The sequence below is a fragment of the Oryctolagus cuniculus genome, chromosome 1, assembly GCF_964237555.1.
Source record: "Oryctolagus cuniculus chromosome 1, mOryCun1.1, whole genome shotgun sequence".
Lineage (NCBI taxonomy): Eukaryota > Metazoa > Chordata > Mammalia > Lagomorpha > Leporidae > Oryctolagus > Oryctolagus cuniculus.
In genome coordinates this window covers 11,848,996-11,874,112 of record NC_091432.1, presented here as the reverse complement: position 1 = coordinate 11,874,112, position 25,117 = coordinate 11,848,996, and the positions used below count along the sequence as shown (strand labels likewise).

At 42.1% G+C, this 25,117-nt stretch overlaps 1 long non-coding RNA gene across 2 annotated transcripts; it reads left to right on the top strand.

Moving 5' to 3' along the window:
* Nucleotides 1-16,478: 16,478 nt before the first annotated feature.
* Nucleotides 16,479-25,117, top strand: LOC138848874 (uncharacterized). Of its 2 annotated transcripts, none has more exons than XR_011387018.1 (4): nt 16,479-16,699; nt 20,946-21,068; nt 21,244-22,515; nt 23,610-25,117. It is a non-coding gene; the product is annotated as an uncharacterized lncRNA (long non-coding RNA). The 2 variants fall into 2 exon arrangements; XR_011387017.1 differs by having other exon boundaries at nt 21,244-23,516.

Sequence of the window (25,117 nt, the reverse complement as noted above, 5' to 3'; positions counted from 1 at the left end):
AAAAGCTGCAAAAGTATAGAACTGAGAATCATTTGTATTGATTTGGAAACCAAAACTTTATTGTATTATGATCATACATACACATTTTTGAAGAACAAGTATTTAGACTGACCAAAGCTCACCTGTTCGTTTTTAGTTAGGTGCTTTTGCTGAACTTGATTCTAGCCCCCCTTTTTAGTACTGTGTGTCTTTTCAAGTTCATTTCCCTTCAGACATACCTTTAACTCTTGCCCCAGGTGTTTATTGGCAGCAAGATGCTGGTGTCTGTGCATTCCCCATGCTGTTCCTGGTAACCCACGCATTTATTTTCATGCAGACCGAAGCTCAGACCCTGCCTTGAACTGGCAATGAGTAGGTTTTCCCAAACTGCAGCGCTGATGCAGCTTATTTGATGCAGACCCTATGTTCTTGCAGTGTAGTGTTTCCTTTTTGACTCAAGGGTAGATTAAATGCCTGTGAACTGCAAACTTGCTTATGATTGACTTGGTGCAATAAAATTCCTTTCTAACCATTTGTGGTTTAGGAAATGTTCAGCCATCTTAGAAATTAGCAATATTTATTTTTGCCTCACTTGTTTTACTTAGTTTTAGATGAGATAAACTGTCTTTTCACTTATGGGTACTTCAGCAAGGTCCATTCTGGTGTAGCCGAAGAGAATGTGTATTTGGCTACACTGGTTCTGTTTACTATAGTTTGCTCCCTATTTTATGTCTAAATGCTATTATTTTCGCTCAGAATCTCAGTGGCTCACTTCCAGTATGTCAGTTTCAAAGATCTGAGGTTTTGCTACTAGTGTCAGCTATTGACTCTCCCACTAATTTTTTTAAGAAAAAATTTCCCCCCTGAAATACAAGTTTTAGAAAATCATAAGGGGTGGGTGCATGTCTTAATGCTGAGCAGCAGCAACTTTGGGGTTGAATTTACTTGAATGGATTAAAAATTGCATTTGTTACAGAGCTAGAAAAAAATTTATGTATGGAAAATGATAATAGCCTTACACTGAGTAAAAATAATACTTAAAAGCATGTGAAGATGTGATCACTTGTGATGTTACTTGTAAAAAAAAAGTATATATATACATATCTTTTGAAGTGTTGCAAGGAACATAGTACTTTATATTCTTTATCATATCACTTTTTGTAAGTGTTGAATATATTCCTGTTTATTTTTCTATGTTCTGTTTTGTAGCCTTAAGAAGTGTTTCAAACATATCTGAATGTATAAAATAAGATAAATGCCCTACATGGTGTGATGCTGCATTATATATAAAAACTGTGTGCATATATTAAATTTTGTCTCTTGAAAAAAAAATACAGCACAAAAATTTATGGGATAATCAAGGTGGCATGTACCAATGCCATCTCACTAGTCCAAGTGATCAATTTCAGTTCACAATTGATCATAATGAAAGGACTAAGAGTCAATGGGATCACATAAACAAGTCTAGTGCCTGCTAATAGTAACCAATAGAATAAATAAAGGGGAGAGGGATCCAACATGGGAAGCGAGATACACAACAGACTCATAGAATGGCAGATGTCCTAAACAGCACTCTGGCCTCAGAATCAGCCCTAAAGACATTCGGATCCGGCTGAAAAGCCCATGAGAGTATTTCAGGCATGGAAAGCCCATGAGAGTATTTCAGGCATGGAAAGCCAAGACACTCTGGAAAAAAAAAAAACCAACCACCTAAATGAAAGATCTCTGTGAGTGAGATCCCAGTGGAAAGAACAGGTCTTCAAAGAAGGAGGTACCTTTCTCTGAAGGGAGGAGAGAACTTCCATTTTGACTATGACCGTGTCTAAACAAGATAAGAGTCGGAGAACTCAAAAGGCTTCCATAGCCTTGGAAACTCATGACTAGAGCATAGGGAGATTACTGATGCCATAAACAGGAGTGTCAATTTGTAAAGTCAACAACAGGAGTCACTGTGCACTTACTCCTCATGTAGGATCTCTGTCCTTAATGTGCTGTACATTGAGATCTAATGCTATAATGAGTACTCACACAGGATTTTTCACTTTGTGTTTCTATGTGGGTGCAAACCGTTGAAATCTTTACTTAATGTATACTAAACTGATCTTCTGTATATATAGAAAATTGAAAATGAATCTTGATATGAATGGAAGGGGAGAGAGAGCAGGAAAGGGGAGGGTTGCAGGTGGGAGGGAAGTCATTGGGGAGGAGGGGAAGCCAATGTAATCCATAAGCTGTATTTTGGAAGTCTATATTCATTACATACAAGTTTAAAAAAAATTTATAGGATACAGAAAAAGTAGTGTTATTAGGGAATTTTATAGCAATTGGTGCTTACATTAAGAAGTTGGAAAGGTATCAAATAAATGAGCTATCAATGCATCTCAAGGACCTAGAAAAACAGCAACAAATCAAACCCAAAGCTAGTAGGAGGAAAGAGACCATTAAGATTAAAGAAAAAATAAATAAAATTGAAACCAAAAAAAAATACAAAAGAGTGAAATCAAGAGCTGGTTTTTTGAAAAAATAAACAAAATTCATATACCATTGGCCAAACTAACCAAAAAAAAAAAAAGAGGGGGAAGACCAAATCAATAAAATCAGAGATGAAAAAGGAAATGCAACAACAGATACCACAAAAATAAAAAGAATCATCAGGAATTACTAAAAAGAGATGTATGCCAACAAACTGGGAAACCTAGAAGAAATGGATAGATTTCTGTACACATACAATCGACCAAAATTGAGTCATGATGACACAGAGAATCTACACAGACCAATAACCAAGACAGAAATTGAATCAGTAATAAAGACCCTCCCAACAAAGAAAAGCCCAAGACTGGATGGCTTCATTGCTGAATTCTACCAGACATTTAAGAACTAACTTCAATTCTTCCGAAGCTATTCAAAGCAATTGAAAGGGTGAGAACCCTCCTAAATTCCTTCTATGAAGCCTGTATCACCGTCATTCCAAAAACAGAAAAAGATACAACAGAGAAAGAGAACCATAGGAAAGTTCCCTAATGAACATAGATACAAAATCCTCAGCAATACTAGCTAATTGAATCCAACAATACATTAGAATGATCATTCACCTGGACCAAGTGGGATTAATCCCTGGTACGCAGAGATGGTTCGACATTCACAAATCAATAAATGTGGTACATTGCATAAACAAACTGAAGAGGCTGGTGCCGCAGCTAACCAGGCTAATCATCTGCCTGCGGTGCTGGCACACTGGGTTCTAGTCCAGGTGGGGTGCTGGATTCTGTCCCAATTGCTCCTCTTCCAGTTCAGCTCACTACTGTGGCCCAGGAAGGCAGTGGAGGAAGGCCCTAGTGCTTGGGCCCTGCAACCTCATGGGAGACCAGGAGGAAGCACCTGGCTCCTGGCTTCAGATCGGCCCAGTGCGCCAGCTGTAGTGGCCATTTGGGGGGTGAACCAATGGAAGGAAGAGCTCTCTCTCTGTCTATCTCTTTCACTGTCTAACTCTGCCTGACAAAAAAAAAACTGAAGAGCAAAAACTGTATGATGGCCTCAAATAGATGCAGAGAAAGTACTTGATAAAATATAACATCCTTTCATGATGAAAACCTTAAGAATATTGGGCCACCTTCTACTACTTTCCTAGGCCATAGCAGAGAGCTGGATGCCAGCACATCCAGTGTGGCTTTATCCACTACACCACAGCACCAGCCCCATAAGTAAATCTTTAAAAGTCTTTTCTTGCTTACAAAACGGTGGACTATGGAGGGAGCTTACTGAATATGAAATGGCCTTGCCCCAAACGGTAACGTTAAAAATATGCCAGGGGATTCCAATTCCGTCCCATCAAGGTGGCATGTACCAATGCCATCTCACTAGTCCAAGTGATAAATCTCTGTCCACAATTGATCATAATGATAGGACTAAGAGTAAAAGGGATCATATAAACAAGACTTATGTCTGCTAATACTAACTGATAGAATCAAAAAGGGAGAGAACGATCCATCATGGGAAGCGGGATACACAGCAGACTCATAGAATGGCAGATGTTCTAAATAGCACTCTGGCCTCAGAATGTGCCCTTAAGGCATTCGAATCTGGCTAAAAAGCCCAGGAGAGTTTCTCAGGCATGGAAAGCCAAGGCACTGAGGCAAAAAAAAAAAAAAACTAAATGAAAGATCTCTGCGAGTGAGATCCCAGCAGAAAGAACGGGCCATCAAAGAAGGAGGGACCTTTCTGCGAAGGGAGGAGAGAACTTCCACTTTTACTATGGACTTGTCTAAATAAGATTGGAGTTGGCGAACTCAAGAGGCTTCCATAGCCTTGGCAGCTCATGACAAGAGCCTCAGGTGATTACTGATGCCATGAGCAAGAGTGTCAATTGTTAAATCAATAACAGGAGTCACTGTGCACTTACTCCCCATATAGGATCTCTGTGCTTAATGTGTTGTACTATATGAATTAACGGTATAACTAGTACTCAAACAGTACTTTATACTTTGTGTTTCTGTGTGGGTGCAAACTGTTGAACTCTCCCTAATTCTATGAAACCAGCATCACCTTAATTCCTAAACCGGAAAAAGATGCAACAGAGAAAGAAAATTACAGAACAATTTCCCTGATGAACATAGATGCAAACTCCTCAATAAAATTCTGGCCAATAGAATTCAACAACACATCAGAAAGATCATCCACCCAGACCAAGTGGGATTTATCCCTGGAATGCAGGGATGGTTTAATGTGCGCAAATCAATCAATGTGATATACCACATAAACAAACTACAGAAGAAAAACCATATGATTATCTCAATAGATGCAGAGAAAGCATTTGATAAAATACAACACATTTTAATGATGAAAACTCTAAGAAAATTGAAAATAGAAGGAACATTACTTAACCCAATCAAGGCAATTTATGACAAACCCACAGCCAGTGGAAGCATTCCCCCTGAGTTCTGGTACCAGACAAGAATGTCCACTCTCACCATTGCTATTCAATGTAATCCTAGAAGTTTCAGCCAGAGTCATTAGGCAAGAAAAAGAAATCAAAGGGATACAAATTGGGAAGGAGGAAGTCAAACTACCTTTATTTGCAGATGACATGTTTCTATAAAGAGGGGATCCAAAAGACTCCACTAAGAGACTATTGGAACTCATGAAAGAGTTTGGTAAAGTCATAAGATATAAAGTCAATACACAAAAATCAACAGCCTCTGTATACACAGACAATGCCATAGCTGAGAAAGAACTTATAAGATCAATCCCATTTACAATAGCTACAAAAAAATGAAATACCTTGGAATAAATTTAACCAAGGATGTCAAGATCTCTACAATGAAAATTATAAAATATTAAAGAAATAAATAGAAGATCTTTAGCGTCCTTGGTTAAGTTTATTCCAATGTATTTGATTGTTTTTGTGGCTATTGTGAATGGGATTGATCTTAGAAGTTCTTCCTCAGCCATGGCATTGCCTGTGTATACAAAGGCTGTTGATTTTTGTGCATTGATTTTATATCCTGCTACTTTGCCAAACTCTTCTATGAGTTCCAATAGTCTCTGAGTAGAGTTCTTTGGGTCCCCTAAATAAAGAATCATGTCATCTGCAAAGAGGGATAGTTTGAGTTCTTCCTTCCCAATTTGTATACCTTTAATTTCTTTTTCTTTCCTAATAGCTCTGGCTAGAACCTCCAGAACTATATTGAATAGCAGTGGTGAGAGTGGGCATCCCTGTCTGGTATGAGATCTCAGTGGAAATGCTTCCAACTTTTCCCCATTCAATAGGATGTTGGCCGTGGGTTTTTCATAGATTGCTTTGATTGTATTGAGGAATGTTCCTTCCAAACCCAGTTTGCTTAGAGTTTTCATCATGAAAGGGTGTTGTATTTTATCAAATGCTTTCTCGGCATCTATTGAGATAATCAGATGGTTTTTCTTCTGCAGTCTGTTTATGTGGTATATCACATTGATTGTTTTGCACACATTAAACCATCCCTGCATACCAGGGATAAATCCCACCTGGTCTGGATGGATGATCTTTCTGATGTGTTGTTGCATTCTATTGGCCAGAATTTTATTGAGGATTTTTGCATCTATGTTCATCAGGGATATTGGTCTGTAATTCTCTTTCTCTGTTGCACCTTTTTCAGGTTTAGGAATGAAGGTGATGCTGGCTTCATAGAAAGAATTTGGGAGGATTCCCTCTTTTTGATTGTTCTGAATAGTTTGAGAAGAATTGGAGTTAGTTCTTCTTTAAATGTCTGGTAGAATTCAGCAGTGAATCCGTCTGGTCCTGGGCTTTTCTTTGTTGGGAGGGCCTTTATTACTGTTTCAATTTCTGTCTCAGTTATGGGTCTGTTTAGGTTTTCAATGTCTTCCTGGTTCAATTTAGGTAGGTTGCATGTGTCCAGGAATCTATCCATTTCTGATAGGTTTCCCTGTTTGCTGGCATACAGGTCCTTGTAGTAATTTCTGATAATTCTTTTTATTTCTGTGGTGTCTGTTGTTACATTTCCTTTTTCATCTCTGATTTTATTGATTTGGGTCTTTTCTCTTCTTTTTTTAGTTAGTTGGGCCAATGCGGTGTCAATTTTGTTTATTTTTTCAAAAAACCAGCTCCTCGTTTGGCTGATTTTTTGTAATGTTTTTCTTGATTCAATCCTGTTGATTTCTTCTCTGATTTTAATTATTTCTCTTCTCCTACTAGATTTGGGTCTGGTTTGCTGTAGGTTTTCTAGATCCTTGAGATGCAGTGAAAGCTCATCTATTTGGTGCCTTTCCAATTTCTTGATGTAGGCACCTATTGATATAAACTTTCCTCTTAACACTGCTTTTGCTGCGTCCCATAAGTTTTGGTATGTTGTGCTGTTATCCTCATTTACTTCCAGAAAGTTTTTGATTTCTCTTTTAATTTCTTCTATGACCCATTGTTCATTCAGGAGCATGTTGTTCAATCTCCATGCATTTGCGTATGCTCTAGGGATTCCTGAGTTGCTAATTTCCAACTTCATTCCTTTATGGTCTGAGAAGCTGCATGGTATGATTCTAATTCTTTTGAATTTGCTGAGACTTGCTTTATGGCCTAGTATGTGGTCAATCCTAGAGAAGGTTCCATGTGCTGCTGAGAAGAATGTAAAATCTTTAGCTGTAGGATTGAAAGTTCTATAGATAGCTGTTAGATCCATTTGCGCTATAGTGTCATTTAGATCTACTGTATCCTTGTTGATCTTCTGTCCTATTGATCTATTTCTGAGAGTGGAGTATTGAAGTCCCCCAGTACTATTGTATTGGGGTCTAAGTCTCCCTTTAAGTCTGTTAACAAATCTTTTAGATAAACCGGTGCCCTGTAGTTAGGTGCATATACATTGATAATTGTTATATCTTCCTGTTGAATTGATTCCTTAATCATTATATAGTGCCCCTCTTTGTCTCTCTTAACAGTTTTTGTGGTAAAGTTTATGTTGTCTGATATTAAGATGGCTATGCCCGCTCTTTTTTCATTTCTGTTGGCATGGTATATCTTTTTCCAGCCTTTCACTTTCAGTCTGTATGCATCTTTATTGGAAATATGTATTTCTTGTAAGCAGCAAATAGATGAGTTTTGTGCCTTAAGCCAATCAGCCAATCGGTGTCTTTTAACTGGACAGTTCAGGCCACTAACGTTCAATGTGACTACTGATAAGTAGTAGCTTTGCGCTGCCATTTGCCAAAGATATTTTCTGATATATGTTTTGAACTTCCTGTGATCTTTTGGTGTGAGATTTCCTTCATTTACCTTCTTTCATATTGATGACCATGTTTCTGTGTTTCTGTGTGTAATACATCTTTAAGCATCTTTTGCAGGGCTGGACGAGTGGCGACAAATTCTTTCCATTTCTGTTTGTTGTGAAAGGTCTTTATTTCACCTTCATTCACAAATGAGAGCTTAGCAGGATATAATATTCTGGGCTGGCAATTTTTCTCTCTTAGTACCTGGACTATATCTCGCCATTCCCTCCTAGCTTGTAGCGTTTCTGATGAGAAGTCAGCTGTGAGTCTGATTGGAGATCCTCTGAGAGTAATCTGACGTTTCTCTCTTGCATATTTTAGGATCTTTTCTTTATGTTTCACTGTGGTGAGTTTAATTACAACGTATCGTGGTGAGGATCTCTTTTGGTCATGTTTATTAGGGACTCTATGAGCTTCCTGTACTAGGATGTCTCTGTCCTTCTCCAAACCTGGGAAATTTTCTGCTAATATCTCACTAAAAAGGCCTTCTAATCCTTTCTCCCTCTCCATGCCTTCAGGAACTCCTAGAACCCAAATGTTGGGTTTTTTAATAGTATCCTGAAGATTCCCAACAATATTTTTTGATTTCTAATTTCCTCTTTTTTGTTTGGTTTTAATTGTATATTTTCCTGTGCTTTGTCTTCTAAGTCTGATATTCTTTCTTCTGCTTCATCCATTCTGTTTTTAAAGCTCTCTAATGTGTTTGTCATTTGATCTATTGAATTCTTCATTATGATTTCTCGTCACTATCACAGTTTCATTTTCTACAAGTTGTTTCATTTCATTTTGATTCCTCCTTGTATACACAGGCAATGCCACAGCTCAATAGACGCCAAGAAAGCATTTGATAAAATACAACACCCTTTCATGAGGAAAACTCTAAGCAAACTGGGTTTGGAAGGAACATTCCTCAATACAATCAAAGCAATCTATGAAAAACCCACGGCCAACATCCTATTGAATGGGGAAAAGTTGGAAGCATTTCCACTGAGATCTGGTACCAGACAGGGATGCCCACTCTCACCACTGCTATTTAATATAGTTCTGGAAGTTCTAGCCAGAGCCATCAGACAAGAAAAAGAAATTAAAGGTATACAAATTGGGAAGGAAGAACTCAAACTATCCCTCTTTGCAGATGATATGATTCTTTACTTAGGGGAACCAAAGAACTCTACTAAGAGACTATTAGAACTCATAGAAGAGTTTGGCAAAGTAGCAGGATATAAAATCAATGCACAAAAATCAACAGCCTTTGTATACACAGGCAATGCCATGGCTGAGGAAGAACTTCTAAGATCAATCCCATTCACAATAGCCACAAAAACAATCAAATACCTTGGAATAAACTTAACCAAGGACATTAAAGATCTCTACGATGAAAATTACAAAACCTTAAAGAAAGAAATAGAAGAGGATACCAAGAAATGGAAAAATCTTGCATGCTCATGGATTGGAAGAATCAATATCATCAAAATGTCCATTCTCACAAAAGCAATTTACAGATTCAATGCAATACCAATCAAGATACCGAAGACATTCTTCTCAGATCTGGAAAAAATGGTGCTGAAATTCGTATGGAGACACAGGAGACCTCGAATAGCTAAAGCAATCTTGTACAACAAAAACAAAGCCGGAGGCCTCACCATACCAGATTTCAGGACATACTACAGGGCAGTTGTAATCAAAACAGCATGGTACTGGTACAGAAACAGATGGATAGACCAATGGAATAGAATAGAAACACCAGAAATCAATCCAAACATCTACAGCCAACTTATATTTGATCAAGGATCCAAAACCAATCCCTGGAGTAAGGACAGTCTATGCAATAAATGGTGCTGGGAAAATTGGATCTCCACGTGCAGAATCATGAAGCAAGACCCCTACCTTTCACCTTACACAAAAATTCACTCAACATGGATTAAAGACTTAAATCTACGACCTGACACCATCAAGTTACTAGAGAACATTGGAAAAACCCTGCAAGATATAGGTACCGGCAATGACTTCTTGGAAAACACCCCAGAAGCACAGTCAGTCAAAGCTAAAATTAACATTTGCAATTGCATCAAATTGAGAAGTTTCTGTACTGCAAAAGAAACAGTCAGGAAAGTGAAGAGGCAACCAACAGAATGGGAAAATATATTTGCAAACTATGCAACTGATAAAGGGTTGATCACCAGAATCTACAAAGAAATCAAGAAACTCCACAAGATCAAAACCAACAATCCACTTAAGAGATGGGCCAAGGACCTCAATAGACATTTTTCAAAAGAGGAAATCCAAATGACCAACAGACACATGAAAAAATGTTCAAGGTCACTACCAATCAGGGAAATGCAAATCAAAACCACAATGAGGTTTCACCTCACCCCGGTTAGAATGGCTCACATTCAGAAATCTACCAACAACAGATGCTGGCGAGGATGTGGGGAAAAAGGGACACTAACCCACTGTTGGTGGGAATGCAAATTGGTTAAGCCACTATGGAAGTCAGTCTGGAGATTCCTCAGAAACCTGAATAGAACCCTACCATTCAACCCAGCCATCCCACTCCTTGGAATTTACCCAAAGGAAATTAATTTGGCAAACAAACAAGCTGTCTGCACCTGACTGTTTATTGCAGCTCAATTCATAATAGCTAAGACCTGGAACCAACCCAAATGCCCATCAACAGTAGACTGGATAAAGAAATTATGGGACATGTACTCTATAGAATACTATACAGCAGTCAAAAACAATGAAACCCAGTCATTTGCAACAAGATGGAGGAATCTGGAAAACATTATACTGAGTGAAATAAGCCAGTCCCAAAGGGACAAATATCATATGTTCTCCCTGATCGGCGACAACTAACTAAGCACCAAATGGGAAACATGTTGAAGTGAAATGGACACTATGAGAAACAGTGACTTCATCAGCTCTTGTCCTGACTGTTGATGTACAATGTAATACTTTATCCATTTTAGTATTTTTTTTTGTTCTAGTACCATTGGTTGAACTCTGTAATTAACACACAATTATTCTTAGGTGTTTAAATTTTAACTGAAAAGTGATCCCTGTTAGGAATTTGGGAAACATTATGCGGAGTGAAATAAGCCAATCCCACAGGGACAAATACCACTTGTTCTCCTTGATAGGTGACAACTAACTGAGCACCAAAAAGGAAACCTGTTAAAGTGAAATGAACACTATGAGAAATGGTGACTTGTTCAGCCCTCACCCTGACTGTTGATGAGCAACATAATATGTCATCCCTCTTAGTATTTTTTTTGTTTGTTCTACTTAATACTTTTGGTTGAATACTGTAATCAATACACAATTCTTCTTATGTGCTGAAACTTAACTAAAAAGTGATCGCTGTTAAATATAAGAGTGGGAATAAGAGAGGAAAGAGATGTGCAATTTGGGACATGCTCAAGCTGACTTACCTCAAATGGTAGAGTTAGAAACATACCAGGGGATTCCAATTCAATCCCATCAAGGTGGCATGTACCAATGCCATCTCACTAGTCCCAGTGATCAATTTCTGTTCACAATTGATCATAATATTAGGACTAAGAATAAAAGGGATCACATAAACAAGAATAGTGTCTGCAAATACTAGCTGATAGAATAAAAAAGGGAGAGAACGATCCAACATGGGATGTGAGATACACAGCAGACCCATAGAATGGCAGATGTCCTGAACAGCACTCTGGCCTCAGAATCAGCCCTTAAGGCATGCGGATCCAGCTGAAAAGCCCATGAGAGTATTTCAGGCATGGAAAGCCAAGACACTCTGGGGGAAAAAAAAAAACCTAAATGAAAGATCTCTGTGAGTGAGATCCCAGTGGAAAGAACGGGTCATCAAAGAGGGAGGTACCTTTCTCTGAAGGGAGGAGAGAGCTTTCACGTTGACCATGGCCTTGTCTAAATATGATCAGAGTCAGTGAACTCAGGGGGCTTCCATAGCCTTGGCAGCTCATGACAAGAGCCTAGGGTGATTACTGATGCCATAAACGAGAGTGTCAATTTGTTAAGTCAACAACAGGAGTCACTGTGCACTTACACCTCATGTAGGATCTTTGTCCTAAGTGTGCTGTACATTGTGATTTAATGCTATAACTAGTATTCACACAGGATTTTTCACTTTATGTTTCTGTGTGGGAGCAAACTGTTGAAATCTTTACTTAATGTATGCTAAACTGGTCTTCTGTATATAAAGAGATTTGAAAATGAAAAAAAAAGAAAAAAAAGGAACATGCCAGGGGATTCCAATACAATCCCATCAAGGTGGCACATACCAATGCCATCTCACTAGTCCAAGTGATCAACTTCAATTCACAATTGATCACACTGATAGGTCTAAGAGTCAAAGGGGGCCAGCGCCGTGGCTCAATAGGCTAATCCTCCACCTTGCGGCACTGGCACACCAGGCTCTAGTCCCGGTCAGGGTGCTGGATTCTGTCCCGGTTGCCCCTCTTCCAGGTCAGCTCTCTGCTGTGTCCAGGGAGTGCAGTGGAGGATGGCCCAAGTGCTTGGGCCCTGCACCCCATGGGAGACCAGGAGAAGCACCTGGCTCCTGCCTTTGGATCAACACGGTGCGCCGGCTGCATGGCGCCAGCCGCGGCTGCCATTGGAGGGTGAACCAATGGCAAAAGGAACACCTTTCTCTCTGTCTCTCTCTCTCACTATCCACTCTGCCTGTCAAAAAATGAAAAAAAAAATTTTTAATTTAAAAAAAGAGTCAAAGGGATCACACAAACAAGAATAGTATCTGCTAATACTAACTGATAGAATCAAAAAGGGAGAGAATAATCCATCAAGGGAAGCGGGATACACAGCAGACTCGTAGAATGGCAGATGTCCTAAATAGCACTCTGGCCTCAGAATCAGCCCTTAAGGCATTCGGATCTGGCTGAAGAGCCCATGAGAGTATTTTAGGCATGGCAAGAAAAGACACTCTGGAAAAAAAAAAAGACCTAAATGAAAGATCTCTGTAAGTGAGATCCCAGTGGAAAGAACAGGGCCGTCAAAGAAGGAAGTACCTTTCTCTGAAGGGAGGAGAGAACTTCCACTTTGACTATGACCCTGTTGGAATGAGATCAAAGTCAGCGAACCCTAAAGGCTTCCATAGACTTGGCAACTCATCACTAGAGCCTAGGGAGATTACTGACGCCATAAACAAGAGTGTCACATTGTTAAGTCAACAACAGGAGTCTCTGTGTACTTACATCTCAGGTGGGATCTGTCCTTAATGTGTTGTCCAATGTGAATTAATCCTATAACTAGTATTGAAACATTATTTTACACTTTGTGTTTCTGTGTGGGAGCAAACTGATGCAATCTTTACTTAATATATACTAAATTGATCTGTATATAAAGAGAATTGAAAATGAATCTTGATGTGAATGGAATGGGAGAGGGAGCAGGAGGTGGAAGGGGCACGAGTGGGAGGGAAATTATGGGGGGGACCATTGTAATCCATAAACTGTACTTTGGAAATTTATATTTCCTAAATAAAAAAAAGAAGGTTTTTGAGAGCAACAGAAAAGGAAGGAGAGGGAGAATCAGGAAAAAGGGGAACAGAGGGCAGGACCAGCTGCAAGTTCTGCCTCCTAGCTTTGAACTGGCCCAGCCCTGATTATTGCAGGCATTTAGGGAGGGAATCAACAGATGGAAGACCTGTCTGTGTGTGTGTGTGTGTGTCCCACTGCCCCACTATCACTCTGCATTTCAAATAAATAAATCATTAAAAGAAACTTTCAGTCTGCAGTAAGGGTATGCCAACTTCATTGGTAGGATTTCCTATCTCAACTGAAAGAGCACGAATAAAAAACTAACACTTGAGTTTGCTGTTTCTGTGGTTCTTGGGAAGGAAGGGCTAATGAGGAAGGCTAAGCATATTCACAGATAGTGGTGGAGCCACACAAAAGAAGGCTCAAAGAAATGCTACAGGAGTGTGTTGGAGAGAAACCATGTATTGTACACCAGTGACAGCACACTCCCTAGGGAATAACTCTCTTTGGAGCTTTCACGGTGGGAGAATTCCATTCCAGGTAATGGTCAGGAGCAGGAGGGGGAAGAGAGGGAACTCACTGCTCTGCACATTAACTTGGGGAGAACCAGAGATTCTGGGGGCAGCTCTATAGAGGCACAGTGAAGCCCTGGGAAGGGAAAAAAACGTAAAAGAAGGGAGGCAGGAGAGGGGCCTGGAAATCTGGAGGATAGCCTGGGTTGGGGAGAAAGGACCCAGGTTCAGTTCTCTGGGGCAGGAGCAGGCCAGGAACTGAGATCCAAGATTCCACATTAGGACCTCTGCTATGATTGCTGCACGGCCACCTTTGGCAGCCCCATGCGCCCCATTTTGGGACGATTCTGTTGCATAAAATTGCTCTGAATGGGGACAGCTTTTGAAAATAAAGCAAGGGAAATGTTGGAACTTAACTTAAAAGTGATCCCTGTTAAATATAGGAGTGGGAATAAGAGAGGAAAGAGATGTGCAATTCGGGACATGCTCAAGCTGACTTACCTCAAACGGTAGAGTTAGAAACATACCAGGGGATTCCAATTCAATCCCATCAAGGTGGCATGTACCAGTGCCATCTCACTAGTCCAAGTGATCAATTTCTGTTCACAATTGATCATAACGATAGGACTAAGAATAAAAGGGATCACATAAACAAGAATAGTGTCTGCAAATACTAACCAATAGAACAAAAAAGGAAGAGAACGATCCAACAGGGGAAGAGGGAAACACAGCAGACTCATAGAATGGCAGATGTCCTAAATAGCACTCTGGCCTCAGAATCAGCCCTTAAGGCATGCGGATCCGGCTGAAAAGCCCATGAGAGTATTTCAGGCATGGAAAGCCAAGACACCCTGGCAAAAGAAAAAAAAATGACCTAAATGAAAGACCTCTGCGAGTGAGATCCCAGTGGAAAGAACGGGTCATCAATGAAAGAGGGCTTTCTCTGAAGGGAGGCAAGAACTTCCACTTTGACTATGACCTTGTCTAAATATGATCAGAGTCGGTGAACTCAAAAGGCTTCCATAGACTTGGCAGCTCATGACAAGGGCCTAGGGTGATTGCTGATGCCATAAACAAGAGTGTCAATTTGTTAAGTCAACAACAGGAATCACTGTGCACATACTCCTCATGTAGGAGCTCTGTCCTTAAAGTGCTGTACATTGTGATTTAATGCTATAACTAGTACTCACACAGGATTTTTCACTTTGTGTTTCTATGGGGGTGCAAACTGTTGAAATCTTTACTTAATATATACTAAACTGATCATCTGTATATAAAGAGAATTGAACATGAATCTTGATGTGAATGGAAGGGGAGAGGGAGCAGGAAAGGGGAGAGTTGCGGGTGGGAGGGAAGTTATCGGAGGGAAAGCCATTGTAATCCATAAGCTGTACTTTGGAAATTTATATTTATTAAATAAAAGTTTAAAAAAAAGGAAAATAAAGCAAGGGAACTCCATGCACTTCCTAGAGCTGCCAGAATCAAGTGCCACAAACACATAGCCTATTCATGAAAGCCCATGTCGCCTGGATCTGGATGTCAGAGTCTGAGGTCAAGCTGTCAGTGGTGGGCCCTCAAGGACCATGGGGCACAGTCTGCGCCATCACTCTCCCTGGCTGCTGCTTCATTTTAACTTCATCACTTTTGTGATGGCCCCATCTCCTAGTGAAGCCACACTTTGAGGTTGCATTTCCTGTTACATTGTGTCTCTGCAGAACCTTGAGTGATATACTTGTGTTGCCTGCAGCCAAGGTGTTCTAGTAGAGGCAGTGCACACTTTGACACCAAGCACCTCAACCTAGACTCTCCCCTGATGGACATAGCAGCCTATACATTCACTCATACTCATTCCACAACCCTGACAGCAAAGAATTTCCAGGGCTCTCTTTTTCCCAATTTCTGCAGGAAGACATTCCTGATTTAGATGGGTTCCCTCACTCCCCATCCCCACTGCACACCCTCAGGGTAATGCATTATGTGTCCCTGCCTGCATCATGTGATTTGTTCATGTTCCTCAGCACTTGGTTTGATATGTGACCTGTTTGGCCAATGGGAGCAACCATGCATGTTCTGCAGGTGATTCAGGTAAACTTTCATGGTCACATCCAGCTTTCTAAACTTGAGCTCTTTGCCACGAGGACAACCTGTCCCCATTAGCAGCTACTCCTATAATCTGGAAACCAGAATGTAAACCCAGGTGGTGTGCACTGGAACCTGACCTGCCTGAAGTTAAACCCATCTGAGTCCAGAAGAACCTCGGTGGCCCACAGCCCTCCTGTTACATGGACAAGAAATAAGCAGTGGCTGTTGCAGTCATGGAGGTATGGGGCTTGCTTGTTATCACAGAGAAGGCTGTATCAGTATCAGGGTGACAATGGGGGACACCGCACTGACTTCAAAGCAGGTCGTACCCAGGCAGGAAGGGCACTCAGGAGGTGTTTTTTGGTTTCCCAGAGGCACCACCTCTCTTCCTGGTTCTGTGTGCTGTGGACAAGCTGGTACCACTTTGCCATTACTTCTCAGGTTTGGGACTTTGGTTCAGTGCTTGGCTGGGGAGTGAGGAACTCTGAGCAGGGCAGAATGGAAGTGAGATTCTGAGTGGTTACAAAGTTAACATGCAAACAACACCAGGAAAAATTCCTGAGTAAAGAAAAACAAACATCCTCTGAAATATCCTGGACCTTGCACATAAGAAACAATGCAATAAAATCTTGTCTCCAATAATCTGCAAAACACTTGAATTACAAGAAGACAAAACTGAAACTAGCAGTGAAGTGAAACATGATGTGCTAGGCACTTTCAACAGGGCAAGCCCATAATAGGATCTTTTATTACTGCAATCAATCCGATAACGGTCTGGCTGTGCTTGTACATCTGCCTTATAAATACTTGCCCCTGGCAATTGTTTTCATCAAAACAGGTGCCTGAGGCACTCTGCACATTTTCAGGATGCCCGTGGTAAGTGCCTCTTGCTTTACAAGGAAAATCTGGAAGGGACGACTCCCAATTAGGACTCAGCTGGTCTTGGGAAGAGTGGGAATGAGCCTCTGTTTTGAAAGCTTGCATAGAAACCCTGCTATTATTCAGAAGTCTCTTTTCCATGGGAGACCGGGAGCTCTTTGCAGAGTGGGCACCTCCTTTTGGTGTCCACAGGGCTTGACTATGGTTCTGAGGTGTTGGGAGGGGCATGGGGAGGCTGTGTAAAGGAAGCTGGGACCCTGTCCTAGAAGCTGTTATACAAGATCCCTGCGTGCCCTGTAGATTCAAACTCTGTGCCTGTACAGCTTGAGCCATCTTTTCCCTCCTGCTCAACTTCTCCCCCACCTCCCCATCACCACTTCTTTCTTTTCTTTAATTTGCATTTAGTTTAAACTGAATTTGTTCCTGAGACATAAGTTTTTGTTTCTTCAGTTTATTCTAGACTGTCTTTTTTCTTCTGTGCCACTTCCTGTTTTGATTTAGAAATAAGTTGTTCCTTTTCACTGTGGGGAGCTCATGTCTGGGTTAATCTGACTGTGTTCTCTGTAAGTACAACTGTGTACGGTGGATGCTTTGTTCACCTGGTTCCATTCAATATCCAGAAAATCTGCCTCAAATTCCTCAGTTCAGCATATTGGAGTATGTACAAGACAAATTCAGCACTGTTTTTTGGATACCAATGCTGTGTCCGGGCCACTCTTTAGCCTGGGCACACCTACCACTTCCACCATTGGAATGTCACACATTGCTTCTTTAATGTCACATCTTTCAGATACTTGTGACTTTTCAGATGTGCACACCCTTGATGGCCTGGGCAGTTTCTTGGGTGTTCCTAAAGTAAATGTGATTTGAGCCCCTATTTTTGGGATTTATTTATTCATTTCATTGAAACAGAGTTACAGAGAGAGGGAGAAAAAGAAAGAGAATGCTTCTATCTATTGGTTCACCCTCAAATGGTCACACTGGCCCAGGGTGGGGCTAGGCTGTAAGCTAGAGCCCAGAACTCCATGCAAGTCTCCCACATTGGAGCAGGGGCCTAAGGACCTGGGTCATCTTCTGTTGCTTTCCCAAGGCCCAATAGCAGGAGGCTGGATCAGAAGCAGGGCAACAGGGACTGGAACCAGCACCCTGATATGGGATGCCAGTATGAGGGGCAGTGGCTGTGTGGTGCCACAAAGCCACCCCCCCCTTTTAAGATTTGTTGATTTACTTGAAAGGCAGATGGACGGGGCAGGAAGAGGAAGAGAAAGATATGAATCAGGATCTGCATGATGTTGTGGGGCTTTCTGGGTGAAGTTCATAGCAAACTATTTTCACAGATCCCCTAAGCCTGCTTACAGGAAGAGCCCATCTCTTTAACACCAGTAACTCCCCTGCTATGCCACCTCCTGGAGTCTCCTTCAGCAGAGAAACATGCTTGATTAAACGGACACTTGCAACCCCACCATCCTATATTGGAGCTCCCACCTCAGTCCCAACTGTTCTGCCTTGAATCCAACTTCCTACTAATGCCCCTGGGAAGATAGCAGAGGGTGGCCCAACTATTACCATGTGGGAAACCAGGATGGAGTTCCTGGCTCCTAGCTTTGTCCTGGCCCACACCTGGCTGGGGAAGCTGTTTGGGGAGTGAAAGCTGAGTTGGTGTGGCTGGTGCACGGGTCGTGAGAGTCATCACCATTTCTGGGGAATTAGCAGACATCAGTTTTCCAAGGGAAAAAAGGGACACATAACACAGGCAGTATCAGCCCAGAATGATCATGGGGCAGGGCTTAAAGGGGGCAGGAATAAATAGAACTTTTCGTTTTGGGGGTATTTGGATTTTTGTTTCATTTTGTTTGGTTTGGTTGTGGTCAAAGCAAACCAGTATGTTTATCATCTGGACTTTCTGAGTTAGCAAGTTGGGGGCCAAGCAGGATGCTGGTTGGGGTTAGCCAGGCACTAGATGGTTCTTCTGGTAAATCTGTGGTTTTTCTGGCAATGGACTGTGAGCTTTTGACCCAGGCAAGAGCACAGTGTGGGGAGGGGCCTCCCTCTCAGGTGTAAGTGGAAGATAATGGAGCTGTTTGAGCTTGCAGGGAGTGACCCAGTGGGTGGAAGCACTTTCATCTCTCTCTCTCTCTCTTTCTCGCTCTCTCTCTCTCTCCACCCCCCTCCTTTCTCTCCCTCTCCTCCTCCCTCTGTCTCTTTCTTTGTTGTTCTGCCCTTCAAATAAATGAATGAATTAAAAAGAAAAGAAATATGCTTTCATTTTCCATCAAAAAGCTTTCCCTTTTTCCTGTTTCTCCCACAAGCTACTGACCTAACATCCAGTCCCCCTTGCAGAAAAATCCTTAAAAGACTTGCCCATGCCCACTGTCACCAACTCTCTCATGTTCTCTCCGGAGCCCACTCCAATCAAAATTTCACCCTCATTTCTCTAAAAACCTGCTATCTCTAACACTCTAATCATTCCTCCATCCTCTGGACACACTTGCTTGCTTCCAAGCCACAGCCTGGGTGATTGCTGTCTTTGTCTCCTTTGCGATTCTTCTTTTGTTTCATATCTCTTAGGCTCAATCATCAGTCTTCTCCTTTTCTCTCTCTGCTCACTGCCTTGTCAATCTCATCCAGTCCAGTGGCTTGAAACAGCTTCTTGTTAACAACGACTCCCAAAGGCACGGCGGCAGCCGAAATCTCCCTCCCCAACTCCAATCTGGCAAGTCCAATAGTCAAGTCTTGACTAAGTTCCAAACCATATATCCCATGTGGTCTGGGAAATAACACAAAATTGCACAGAGAACATGCATGTCATGGAAAACTATAGGAAAATTAATGTAGACTGGGACAAGGGGAAGTTTGAGAGGCAGAGAGGAGAAAAACTGCATCAGATATATTGAAACCATAAGCATGGGCCACAATGGTTCATCACCAGGGTGATTTTAGTTTGAGGTTGAGCAGGCAGTTCCTGGGCAGCTGTCCTCACAGAAGTACTTTTCTGGTAAGTTTGTAGCGGCCTCAGTGGAATAGTGTAGTTCTGGCACAGTCTTTCATGATAGTTCCTAATAGGCAATCAGGTGTAAGACCTGTTTCTTTGTAATCTCCTGGCTTTATTTATTTCCTTTGGCAGGATTGACACAAGTGACTCCATTTTGATTGTGACAACTTTCCCAATCCATTCACCTCACTTTCCCTTATTCCAACTGGCAGCAGCCCCTTCCTTTCATTTGCTGGGACCAAACCCCTGGAGCAATCATTAACACTGTTTCTCTCACACCCCACAGCCAACTCTCTAGAGAAGCCTTGTGGTTTTACTTTCAAAACGCATCCAGAAGCCAAGCATTTTCCCCCAGTTCCTGCATTACACATGGCCCAAGCCACCATATCTCTCACACATTCCCACAACATCCACTGCCTGCTTTGCTCTCTAAGTCCTGCCTCTTCACAGCTGTTTTTAGCGCAGAAGCCAGAGAAACCCCTGGACATGGAAGATCACATCACTTCTCTCTTCCTAACCCATTTTTTATCCAGAAAGTGCTCATGCATCCACCTTTTGAGAGCTTTCCTAAACCATGCCTGCCTTTCCCTTAGAGGCACACTGATAGCGAGTTCAAGAAATGATTCTCTTAAATGGGTACTGGATCCATTTCTTTTTAACCTTGATTTTGTTGATGATGGCTATTTAATGAAAAATGATCTTTCCGAATTACGAGCTAGTGGCCAAATCCTAATGGAATTTGAGACAATGAAACTAGAGGATTTCTGGTGTGCTCAATTCACAGTGTTTCCAAACTTGGCAAAGATGGCTCTAGAAATCCTCGTGCCATTTGCAACTACCTACCTTTGTGAGTTGGGATTTTCATCACTTTTACATTTTAAAACAAAGTCAAGAAATTGCTTTAATATGAGTGAAGACATCGTGTGGCTATTTCAAAAAAAGTTCCTCGTTTCTCAGACATCATTGAACAAAAGCTACAGCAGAAGTCATTATAAGCTGATACACTTTTGGAATGTATAATTTTCTAGTATATTCTTAATAGCATTGTAAAATTAAAAAAAAAGAAATGGTTCTCTTATACCCACATTTCAGGCTCACAAAACCCAATGAGACACTTCCCCATGAGGTCTGGAGAGGACAGCGGAGTTCCCTGAAGACACAGAGATGATCCATGACAGAGCCACCATGCCAGCTCAGTTATTTGGACGCCCGTTTCAATGCTCATCTCTTCTCAATGTGCTCTGCTTTCAGCTCTCTGGGATGCTCAACTTTGGTGGGAGGATCTTGAAGAGGATAGTTACCCTTGTGAATAATTCAAGAAGTCAAGAAACGAATCAAACTCCTCCAACTCTTCAAACTCCTCAGCCTGCAATGGTGAGTCCTGAGGCTAATCTGCGGGTGGGAAGATGTTCCAAAGAGGATGGAGTTGAGGGGGGCTTCATCTTTCTGCCCAGGGGCAGAAAGAATCCTGTGGGGTGTCTATGGACCTGCACACATGCCCTCCTTCTCCTACCCAATAAGCACACCTCTATCTGCCTGTGTCTTCCAGGTGTACGTGTATGCACCAGCTCTCCATATACATATTGAAAACCCAAACATGACTCATGAACTCGTCCCCCGAGACAACATTTGGCAATAACCGAGTAAGGCTAAAGATGCTGGATTAAAAGTCCTCCTCTTTCTGGGCTTCCACAACCAGGCTCCTCCCTTCTGGTTTAACCAAGGAAAATGTCTCTCCAAATGCTTGCAATCTGGACTTCATGCTTCCTTTCAGCCTGGGAAATCCCTCTATTAATATACTGAAAAGAAGATAAGAATTGTAAGTGGATTTTAACTACAAGCTCTCCTCTAGGCAGATGTGTGTGTGCGCGTGCAGCATTCACACCCAGGTATTATAATGCTCACACCAGAGGGCTTCCCTGCATGACAGCCTATAGGGCTTCACTCGCTCAATTGTTAATTCATCTAATAAATATGTGCTAAGCACTTGGCATGTTCCAGGCTCTATTCATTGCAGGAGGAGGATGAACATTGATGAACATGACATAATTCTTGAATTCGGAGAATGGTGGCCACATGAGACAGAAAACTGTGAGCACTTTTCTCTAACACAAGTAGCCTTAGGGAGATGGGCAGAAGGAATACAGAGACAGGTGTGATGGATTCTGCAGTGTTAGGGGCAGGCATGAGGAAGGTGGGAAACAAAGCTGCTTGAAAAAGCAACACTTGAATGGGGTGGTGGGGGCAATAAGGGTTCTTTTCAATGGAGAATGGAACGACACTATTTAGGAGATCATTGGAGAGAATGGGTCTTCCACTGAAATGACCAGCCCTTGTATAAGCTGTTACTACTGAAGCTACAGAACTCAGGAATGGATAATGCCTTCACATAAGAAATCTCTGAGTCAGGAGGTTAGTATGCGACTATTCATAAAATGAGAAGGACATGTTCCAAAGAAAAACTGGGGTGTATATGACTTCCTTATTGATAGGAGATTCCTTAAGTGCTGTTATCTGTGATGGCCTCCTGGCATGCAACAGGTTGCCTTCTGATGGGTTATAGCTATAATCAATAAAGGGCAGGTCTATCACACTTCCTGTGCCCAGGAACACTGCAAGATTTCCTGTGGTTTTGTTTGTTTCTTCACTTTTACTAACTAAACACAAAATGTAACTTTACTCTTGCGAATAGTTCCAGCCTCTGATTTACCTAGGAAGTGGTGTCTGGCATTCCTCACTCTTCTGCACAAGCCTCTCTTTGCCTGGAATCCTGCTGATGGCCCTCATTTGGTTGGGAACAGCCAAGGTTGCCAGGCTTCAGGTAGGTTTTCATTTGCTAGAAGTGTGGGCCTTTCGAATCACAGGTGATGAAATTGGGCTTTTACAAAATAAATATGGATGTGCAATATTCTGGTTCTAGGCTGGCCCTTTGTGCCTCTGTTGTGTAAGTGAGGGTGCTAGCACATCAAGCGCTCTGAAAGATGGCATCCTGTGCTCCCTTCTCTGAGCAGTGAGTAGACAGAGCCAGTCTGCCCTTCTCCACACCACCTGCCAGGTTGCTTCTTCCCAAAGACCCTTCCAACTCCACGCCCTCTCATCCTGAACTCTGATCTTCCACTTGACCCTACACTCTGTAGTCAGAGCATCTTTCCTGACTTTTTTGAGGTAGGGTAACTCTGACATTGTGGAAGTGGTACAGCCCCTGTAGTGCAGGTCATCTCAGAAAAAGTACTTTCTAATTCACCTGCTGCTTCTCCAGGTAGGAAGCACCTAATATCTGATGCAGACTCTTGCCCTGCTGAAATCACCATAGTGTGGAGAGCGCCACAGTTCCTTCTGTAGCCTACTGCCTGTCCTGATAGTCCTGGGTTCTGAGGCCCAGGGAGACCCCACACACATAAACCTGGGGTGACAGTGCCTCCCGTGGAGAACAAAATTCTGTGCTTTTTATGTACCAGTCCAGAAGCCACCCATCTACAAGGCTTCATCTACTCCACTCCACTCCATATCAATGTAACAAAAGAATTAGAAGAGGCTTTGGAGGTCTATGCATAGATGAAAACACAGAGGGACTGAGGGCAGTTTTCCCAGGGTCTTCAGCCCAGATGGGAGCCCAACCTGGGCTGGAACCAGATCTCCAGATGGCCAGTCCAGGGATCCCCTTGCCAAAACAAGGGCAAGTAGTGGGGAAAATGGGTTTCCTGATCATAACACTCTGTCTCTACTCCTCAGACTCCACTACCACTGACTGGTTTTGTCCCCAGTTCCTATGCACTGAAGCTGTGGCTCTCACCAGGTCACCAATGCCCTCCACATCCAAAGGTCTACTTCAAACCTCATCTGATTTGTCTTTGGCAAGAATTAACCCACAAAACAACCCTCATCTTAACACATTGTCTTCTGGTTCTGCTCCAGGTTCTTCAATGCAATCCTCATTCTCCTGTGCGTGCAACTTGTTCTCTTCATGTCCCTCCACTATCGCACTACCCTTCACCTACTAATTCAAGAGTACTTAAGCTGGTGTCATGGAGCTGATGTGAGAATCCAATGTGCTCATCAGTGCCATAAATTGCTGCAAAATGATTAACCCAGAAGACCCAGGTGCCTGAATCACCATCCTCTAACTGAGGATTCCTTATGAAAGAGACTGGCTCTTTCCTGGTTGAAATGCCTGCCAGTTAGCAAATTCAAGTGCCACTTCCTTAGGGAAGCTACCCGGGGTTCTATATGAGTCATGAAAAAAGAAAAACTCAACATTTCTGTCACCAAAATGTGGTGGGATTTTTCCCACACAGGTGGATTTTCCTGTGGACATCACTGAGTATCCTGTACTTTGATTCACTTGTGACACTGTCTACCTGGACTTAGCATCAGATCCCAGAGGTTAAGGGTTGTGTTGCACAAGACGTACCCCACAGCAGAGGCCAGTTGCAGGCCCAGGCCTTTGGTTCAACATCCAACTGGTTACCATTTGAGGCTTCCCATGATACCCTTCTTTGCTAGAGCAGCTCACATAACTCAAGACAGAGCATTTCCACTTACCAGGTTACCAAAAAGAATGGTGAATCTTCAACGGCTCACCAGGTGTGCAACCTGCTTTCTGTTTAGCAACCAAGAAGCTCTCAGAACCCTGATGTTCAGGGATTCTTTTGGAGGCTTCCTTGTCAATCTTCAGCCTCTCTCCCCTTTCTAGAGGAGACGAATGAGGCTGAAATTTCCAAGCTTCTAATCAGGGCTCTGACTTCCTGATGAGCAGCTGCCATGCAGGAGCCAACAAGAATCACCCCAGTGGAACAAATGATTCTCCTGTCACCCAGGAAATCCTAAGATTAGGAGTTTTGGCTCAAGACCAAATAGTGCAACAAAATACCCTTATTGTTCCCAATTTGTAAGGGTTTTAGGAGTTCTATGCCAGCAACTGGATGCAGAGGCTATAAATATATGATTGGTTCCTATAAAGTGAAGCATGCAGATCTGTGGTAGGAGCAAAGAAGCAGGTGCTTGCAAATGTGACAAGGCGGTGAGGACATGCAGAATCTGAGGAGTGGAGTTTGGAGTTTTTTTAATCATGACTTTTTAATATTGTGGTTAAAAAAAAAGTCTTCCCAAGATCTATTACAATGTAAGGGGGTGTGTCATGTCAAGGAAAGGCACCTGCTTCCCAGGGCCCCGCCCCCCAGCCCAACCCCAGTGTCATGCTATGAGCCACATTTCCATGACCTTTCCTTCTGGGACCACTCATGTTGATGCATTAGCTTCCCTGGGCAGGTTCAGTCTTCCTGAGTGTAGACACCATGTCTTCAACAACTCCTGCTCTCCTGTCATGCTCTGGATAAGCCTTGACACATGGCAGCTGTTCACTGAATATTTCGTTGAAGTAAAAGTACCATCTTCCTTCCAGTAAAGAAGCCATGATAAATCCA